Source organism: Morone saxatilis, unplaced genomic scaffold (genome assembly GCF_004916995.1).
Source record: "Morone saxatilis isolate NCDOM2014 unplaced genomic scaffold, NCSU_SB_2.0 Contig6, whole genome shotgun sequence".
In the NCBI taxonomy this organism is placed as follows: domain Eukaryota; kingdom Metazoa; phylum Chordata; class Actinopteri; family Moronidae; genus Morone; species Morone saxatilis.
This window is the reverse complement of record NW_023340206.1, coordinates 9,101,889-9,108,482: the sequence shown is the minus strand read 5'-3', so window position 1 is coordinate 9,108,482 and position 6,594 is coordinate 9,101,889.

The following is a 6,594-nucleotide window of genomic DNA, read 5'->3' as shown; positions in this document are numbered from 1 at the left end:
TTCCAAGCGTGTAGGAGAAACAAAACTATGGTGGCCGTAGTGTTGTTAAAAACGCTAAGGGCCCTATCTGAAGCGTTTGGTTTGTCTACTCTAGGCTACTGTGGAAACATTGCAGTTCAACAAGGCGACCTCCGTGGAAGAGGACCCACTCCCCTTAAATAAAATTCTGAGGAAACAAAAAGGCAACAAGTCCTACTTACAGGGAAATATACACAAATGAAAAGATACCTATGACTATTATATTCCATTTCTGTTAATAGAACCTCCTTAATGTTACACACTGGACCTTTTAGGATAGTTGTCTAGAAAAGACCTATAAGTTAAGTCTAGTTAAGTCTCTTTGCCCGACAGGCTTGTGCACTATAATGATGATTTGAAAGGTGCTGCTTCATATTTTCCTCAAATATATCCTTTGTCTGGACACGCCTACAGAACTAGAATTTGTTTTGACAGCAAGTACACTGTGGCCTTGAATCAGAAAAAGCACGAAAGGTGCAAAATATTGAGAGAAATATAGGACATACTGGATATGGCCAATGCTAAACTGCCACAATGAGTGACATTAAATTAACATAGTGACTGAATTCGGCCTGCTTCTTAAGCAAATAAGAACATTCGGGAAATGGACAGAAAAAATGAGCAAAGGAAAAACACTTCCCACTCGTCAGGCATTGGACCAGTTCCCTCCCTTCAAAATCTCCTTATCTCAGCTAAGAGGCAGAGAGAAGACGGAAAGGGACAAATGGGGAAGGACAGAGCAGACAGAGAAACAGAGACAGCAACACAGTGAGAGAGGAGAGAGAGGATTAAATTAACAGCAGAGACTGAAGGTGGAGAAGGGAGATGATTACAAGGTAAGAGGGTTGCTGAAATGGTCATGGTGAAGGAGAAAATATGTTAAAGGTCCCTTCATAAATGAGAAAGACTTTTCCATATTGTTATCTTGTTATTGTCCCTGGGTGCTGTCACACAGCAATCTTAGTACTATATGATTTATTTTTCTCTATATATCAAAAATTACATTTAGCATGTTTTTATATGATTGTAAATGTGACCAAAATCCCTCAAATACATCCTTCCCCAATGTTACATTTTACACAGAACATCATTTACATATTTGTTTTATATCATATTTTGTTTACATTATTTGTCTTAACAGATTTTAAATTCAGAAGAAAACACATTTTCTGTTTCTATGTTCATTTGTTTACTTGCTCGTCTGTCACAAGCAACTTGCTCATTTTGTTGCCCGTTGTGTCATTTTCAAAATTAGAGTAAGTGGTCACGACTACTCAACAAATCCAACAAAACAGATTATTGCCTTGAACGATTAACCTTATTGATCTGGTTTAGCCGACAAAAACTAGTTGTTTAAAGTAAAGGAAAGTGCGTTAAAAGAAACCAACAGTGACTGCTGGTAGAAAACAGAAGTCAGAGAAAGCTTGCCCCTTCGGCCTGGGTTCTACTTACTGGCTGACCAGTTCAACAAAGCTATCGGCATAATTGTCACCTCTTCATTCAGACTGTAATGCTCTGATCAGCACTGTATTGCCCCCTTTGGGACTAATGTTTGTTGCGTCCATTGATGTGTAAGAGTGCATGTTGAGTATGTTCACCAGGGTCTTGTGCTTGTGCTGGCAGCTTGTCTTCTTTCTATATAAGGGTAAATGTGTGTGTAAGGATCAACTGCCACCAAAATGTTTGAATTGCAGTTCCAGATGGCTGCATATTGTAGCATCTGATTTAAAAGGATTTGTACAAACTTTTATGGGGACAGTCAATTTTGAAAAGTCTTAGTCTAAATGTAATGTCTTAGCACAGAATTATGCAGGCCAAATAAGATGTAAAAATGCCAAAATCTCCTCTGTCCCCAAAAAGCTCTGGCAAACCTGACCTCCTCCGTGGACAGAAAATGTCGACCAGATATTAGCAGAGACATTTCGAGGAAAATCGAGAGAGATGCAGCGACCTCTACTCTCCTTCATAGCTAAAACCATGAGAGGCAGTGAGCAATGTGTCTCTCCTGAGGGAATTATGGGAAATGAACCGTTCTAAAGGCCTAGTATATCTAACGGGACACAACTTCAGGCATCGCTGCCAAAGTGTCACAACACTGGCAGGCCACAAAACATTGACACACACAGACTGTACAGAAGCTATAAAAACATACGAAGAGCAGTCGAGCTGCAGTCTTTTGGCCGTAATAAGGTCCGAAATATCAAATATAAAGGGCTGAATTTGTAGGATTACTTCTTAATGACCAAAATTGATGGAGGTTGGCTCAATACTTGACTAAAATAGTGCTAAGATGGACACATGGCTGTAAACATCATGCATCAAAACCAGCTGACACTCAACTGACCAGACTGATGCTGTTTTCCGGTGACGGCTCCTCTCCCTGCCTTCGCCTGGCGCCCGGTGCACTGTTGTCATGGGAGATGTTTATGTAAGCCATGCCTAATCCTGTTAACTGTTACTGCGGCTACTGAGCAGCATAAGTGTTCTGCACTGCCGCACTGCAAAAAATGTCTATCTTAAGTCCTTTCGTTGAGTGCTGAGTTTTATTTTTGTGAAAAAGGAAAATGGGAAGAGATCATTTAAGGCTTTGATTGGGGAGAAGAGAACAAGGAAGGCAAAGGAGGAAGGAGAAAACGTGATTGGGTGCATACAGGTTTACATTTTGCAGTGCTAGAGCTATATTAAAAGACTAGTGTGGCATCTAGATGTGAAGTTGCATATTGCAACCATTTGAATTCAGCTCAGCCTACCAAGTGTGTAGGAGAAACTGCAGTGGCCCTGTCTATAGTGTTTGTTTTGTCCGTTCTGGGCTACTGTAGAAACATGGCGGTTCAACATAGCGGCCTTCCTGTAGAGAAAAACGTCTCATTTCGATAACAAAAGCACAACAATTCTTATGATAATACATAAATGAAAACATACCAATAAATATTATATTCAGTTTCTGCTAATAGATCCTCCTAAATGTTACACACTGGACAACTCAATAATATTGGTTTTATCATAATAATAATAATGAACTTTTAAAACTGAATTTCATCAATGGTAAACTGGAGACCTTTGTGAATATGATGAGTAAATTTCACTTGCTGGAATCATAATTAATTCATTAAATCATTAGATGAAATCATCTTTCATTGTTGCATCTTTTAGCAGCTTTTTTGTCGTATGAAGGAAAAAAAAACAACAAATTGGGACACATTACAGTAACTGCAGTAACTACAGCTCTTATCTGGGTGCCAATAGTGTCTGTTTTTTTGTCTTATAGGAAACGTTCTCCATTATGTTCCATAAGAGGGATACTTTTTCGCTAAAACTGACAGTGAAATTACAGATATTACAGACATTTCTAAAAAGATTCAAGATCATTTTTGTGTTAGGAACAAGGCAAAAGTTATGCAAAGCTGAGAAGGACCCTGTGATGTAGCCTTGTATCCTCATCTCATTTCCTACTGTCTAGCGTAATGCTGTAACTAAAATAGATTTTTTTCCTGGACAATCTAAAGCATCATGGACCATAAACCCCCACCTCATTGCCTTATCTTCAACCTCCACCACTGTCATAAAAACATAACCTTTAAATATTTTTTAGATGATCATCCTTCAATAATATGAGCATTTTTTAGGTCTTCCACCATCTTTTGTAGGAAAGGAATGGCAAGGGAGAAGTCTAAGCCTAATTATCCCGATTAAAAAGCATAGAGTATGAACGAGTCATACAAAAGAGGATTATACAGACATGAAAGAAGAGAGAGTGGGAGAGGAACAGAGCAACAGAGAAACGGGAGAGCTCATGTAAAGGCAGACGTAGATGATGGGACGTCATATACATGCAGTCTATACGCCTCACAAAGGAGATTGGACAGGGAACCTATGCATCGCTGGCTCCTCGCCTCCTCCCCCCATTCCATCTCCTCTCTTTTGCTCCATTAGCTTTATTACAGTCTCTTGGCTGAGGAATCATGCTATTGTACAGTTAGCCTACTTGATCATGAAGGTCAACAATAGATCCGGTGTGGCTTTGATACTTGCTTGGAGTCCGTTTTAAGGTTTTCCCAAAGCCATTAGTGGCTCCTGGTGGGTACAGACATTCATGGTCCCATGATGCATGACATTGACTTTTTGTTTTTAGTGAAATGTCATGACACCTATGGCTGGCTTCTCGTGAAACATTGAATTTTGGTATGTAATGGTTTCAAGTTTTTACAATTGGAGAATATGAGAATCACTTTAGGCCTACAACAATGATCAATGAAAATGTTAAAAAATAATCGTTGACTACCCTGCAATAGGAGAATCCTGCTCGTCCTCGCCTGAAAAATGTTGTTTGTGGAAGCAGCTGATTACCAACCATATTTAAATTTTTTGGTAGACCGCAACCTCTCTTGGCTGTAGTATGAAGAGCAACAAATTCAGCATCAGAGTGGATGGATGCGTCAAAAAAGCACAGAACTTTAACCCAGAAGCCAACTGTGTGTGTCCCCTTAGCAACCTAAAGTCAGCGCTGACCTATTTTACATAACGTGCTTAACTCACAGAGCACATACACATACATACCTAGCCAAGTAGTTCTACTGCCTAAACCTAACCATACTGCAACCATTTCAAAACAATAAAAAAACGCACAAGTGTACACACACATACCTCACCCCCATAACCTGCTCTGTCTGTTCTGTGCCAGCGCTGCACAGCAGCCGGGCATCTAGCCCATTAAACACAGTTTTGTTCTACTCAGCGCGTCATCATCACTCTGATACATCTGCTGATCACAGCACGCAGAGGAACATTAAAACACAGGCTCCGCAGATCACCAGGGGACCATGGGGCCTCAGCCTCATCCTACTCCTCCCAAAACCTCATCACTCCGTAACTCCCTGTTCACACCTCCTGTCCAGTTGATACTGGAGCAAGAAAAAAAAACAAAAAATCCTGAAGGCATTTAGATGTCAATTATCACCCCTAAGATAAAAAATGAGAAGGGCCATTATTTGACTTAAAAAAACACATTTTTCTGGAGGCTAGGTCACCCTTTAATTTACTGCTGGTTATAATTCTGACGGGACCATCATGACCTTTAGCACAAATTAACCTTTAGTGTGAACTGGTCATAAGAAGGTTTTTTTTTAAAAAATACAGCTTACTGTGGCATACAAAAAGAAAATTTAATGATGAATATGCTGTCAACATCAACTTGCACTACAGACATTCTTTCGACTACCTTCCTGTGACTTCAAAACTATAATACTATCAGTGTACAGTATACTGCTATTACACATGCCGTGGGCTGCAGATCACTGCATGGCTGCATATTGAATGCTCTGCGCCATTAAAGGCAAAACTCAAGACAAATCACAACGGAATGCCTTCAGCATGGAAGGGGAAAAAAAATTGATCGGCACAGCCAACATTTTCTCATTTGCTGTGCAAATGAAAACATGTATATGGATAAGTAGTTTTGTATTTTTGATGAGAACTAGACTGAAAAGGACTGTTGACTCTTACCAGCCAGCACAGCACAGCAGCTCATTCATGTATAACATTTTCAATTGTAGAGGTCCATGTAACATCATGACTACACGCACTATGATTCACCCTGTGTCCTTTACCTACTGGGTTTTATGTTGAAGCCTGCAGTGCCGTTTTTGGAGGGGAAAAGGAAAACCATTTCACTTCCCTCTCCTTCCCTCCTACTCCTAATGGAGGTCAAAGTGCATTTCACCGCCTTTTGGACCAAGTTGGCTGCTGGCACCTGCCTAATTTCTGGTTTAGCACTGACAGATTGGCTGTCCTGGTATTCTTTCCCGATGCCAGGAGCCGGGGGTGAAAAACAAGGTTTAAATCTTACACAAAGCTCATTAGAGGAGAGTCGAACCAGCAGCAGTCAACCACCATTTTTGTGCCAGCTCAGCAGTAGCAACAGTGGGGTGGCAAAGTTGACACGGAAGCCGTGCCATGAGAAGGTAGGAGCCTGGATGAGAGAGTAATTCAAAAACTTCAAATACACACAGAATGTTTATTTTCGTGTGAGTTTTTGGTGTGCTACACCTCTTATGTGGACATGCTACACTGTAAGTTTTACCATGTCTGTGCAAAAACAAAAGGTAGAAAAGCTTCTGAGACATACAAGTCTTGAAGTCAACCCAAAATAAAGACCCGTGGAAAACCTACCCAACCCCAATGGGCTTAAATTATATTAAGGGATTGGGATATATATCCTATTGACGAGCAGACATTAGAAAGAAAGATGGCAATACATGTAGCTTTTTCCCAGATCTTGACTGTTCACACTCTCAGTCTCACTTCAAAATCACATTACATGAGTTTTTTGGGGGGCATTGTTTTTTTTTTTTTATTTGATAGGACAACTGAAGAGTCACAGGAAAGAGGGAGAGAGGGATGGGATGACATGCAGCAAAGTGCCACGAGTTGGATTCGAACCTAGGCCGCCACTGTCTTAGCACATGGGGCTCCACCAGGGGAGCTACCAGGGGGCTTTGATCGCATGTTCAGAGTCGATAGCAAGTCCAGACACACTGACACACAGGCCGAGACCCAATCCAATCCAATCCACTTTAT